The sequence below is a fragment of the Pseudophryne corroboree genome, chromosome 5 (assembly GCF_028390025.1).
Source record: "Pseudophryne corroboree isolate aPseCor3 chromosome 5, aPseCor3.hap2, whole genome shotgun sequence".
In the NCBI taxonomy this organism is placed as follows: Eukaryota; Metazoa; Chordata; class Amphibia; order Anura; family Myobatrachidae; genus Pseudophryne; species Pseudophryne corroboree.
In genome coordinates this window covers 579,430,086-579,431,978 of record NC_086448.1, presented here as the reverse complement: position 1 = coordinate 579,431,978, position 1,893 = coordinate 579,430,086, and the positions used below count along the sequence as shown (strand labels likewise).

The following is a 1,893-nucleotide window of genomic DNA, read 5'->3' as shown; positions in this document are numbered from 1 at the left end:
ACCTGATCCCTAGAGGAAGGAGAGAGCCCTCAGGCAGTGGGGCCCACCGGTGGTTTCCCCTGTACCCATGTGGGCCAGTCCGACCTGGTTATAGGGTTAAACACAAAATGAGTAAACGGCAGAAGACTCTTGTTAGGGAGCACTCTATTTCAGAAGGGCTGGTAAGTTCAAATACTAGTAGCTGGTAAAATATACAATTTTATTAATTATTCATTAAAAATAGGGAGTTCCATCAGTAACAATAAATGTCAAATATCAAAAGCAATGCGAAAATATAAGCTAAAATATATAATTATATTAGCTCAAATGCTATAATAGTTAGTAAGCCGGACTTACTATAATCAGTGGTTTGTATAACACCGTAATTAAATATTTGTTTAATTAGCATCCATGTGATGAGTAGAAAATTAAAAAATGACCATCATTTTTCCTGCATATATCCCATTGGAAAAGAGCTTGCAGGGATTTAAATCATAAGTCAAATCGCTACTGCTTCAGGAAATTTGCTTTGTGCTCACTGGTGCCATATGTATGAGTGGCAAGCAGTGGTAAATTGCAGCACCTGAGTATTCCCAGGTGGTCTCCCATCCAAGTACTAACCTGGCCCTCCACTGCTTAGCTTCCAAGATCAGATGAGATTGCGCATCTCCAGTGGGGTATGACCGCAATTAATACATTTGCCACTATTAACACATCAATTTGGTGAGCAATATCTTATTCAAGAAGCAGTGTGTATTCACACGGATTGCAGTAATACAAGACAACAAATATATTTAGAAATTTTTCTTATATAGCCCCAAATGGGAGTGTGTTTAATCTGCATATGTTATGGCAGGAAGCAGAAGATACACTATCACAGATTGTGAATATAGTCAGAGGATTTTGAAGAATCCTGTGTGCGCTTATGGCATCTTACTTCTGCTTTTCATCCATCTTGCCACATGGTAAAAGGTGGAGAATGAGAGAATGAAACACAGACAGCAGGTTGGAAGGAAGATGTCTTCTGCAGTTTACTCTTAAAGTGAAATTATTTATCAGAGTAACAAAGAGCAAAGCATAATTACCCTAGAATGTGCACTCATTTCTGAGGCATGCCATCCCTCACAACTTCTTTAAATAGGCACTCGAGACTTTTGCGCATGCCAAAGAAAAGTAGGTATGGTCTTGTGAGAAATGCACTGCCTATGAGCCACACATCCCACTTTTGTCAAGTGGGAGCTGCCCCTAGTCCCTCTCTTCACTGAATAGACAGTACACAAGGCATATATTCACTGCTTGTTCTGTTATGCAGAGCAGAAGAGAGGGGACCTCTCAATCCCCTCCCCCTCACTGCAGAACAGCAGGACAGTGCACAAAAAGCGTGACACATTTTGCTCCCCGAACCCACTGAAAAAACAATGTATTGGCAAGTAACATTTGGTCAGATTTTAATACTACAGTGTTGTTGATGTTTTATTTTTTTACTTGTATTGTTTATTAATTTTATATATTATGTCTTTTTAATATATTATTTTCATTTTGTAACATTTTCATTAATTTATTGTTATTATTGCTATTATTATGTTATATTTGTATTCAATTACTCTATTACTTTTAATGTAATGTCTATGTTACTGAAGAACTTTTTTTTTGTCTGTTTAGATGTTGCTGGATTCCCTGTAATAGCAGTAAAAATATAGGAATAAAAAAGCACAGATGAGCTAAAAAAAACTGTACAGCGAAACATCTTGTAAATGACCTATTTTATATAGCCTTTACACATCTGAATCTATGGGCGGGATATAATGAAGTCCTAATTCGGCGGCCGTGCGGGATCCCTGCCAAACTCAGACATTTTTTTAAAGGAGCTATCGCACACATGCACACAGCCGCTGAACTCGAACTTCATTACAT

At 37.8% G+C, this 1,893-nt stretch overlaps 1 non-coding gene across 1 annotated transcript; it reads right to left on the bottom strand.

Annotated features, from left to right (window-relative positions):
* Positions 1-550: 550 nt before the first annotated feature.
* LOC134930119 (5S ribosomal RNA) lies at positions 551-670 on the bottom strand. The gene has a single exon (XR_010178669.1). It is a non-coding gene; the product is annotated as a 5S ribosomal RNA (ribosomal RNA).
* Positions 671-1,893: the final 1,223 nt, after the last annotated feature.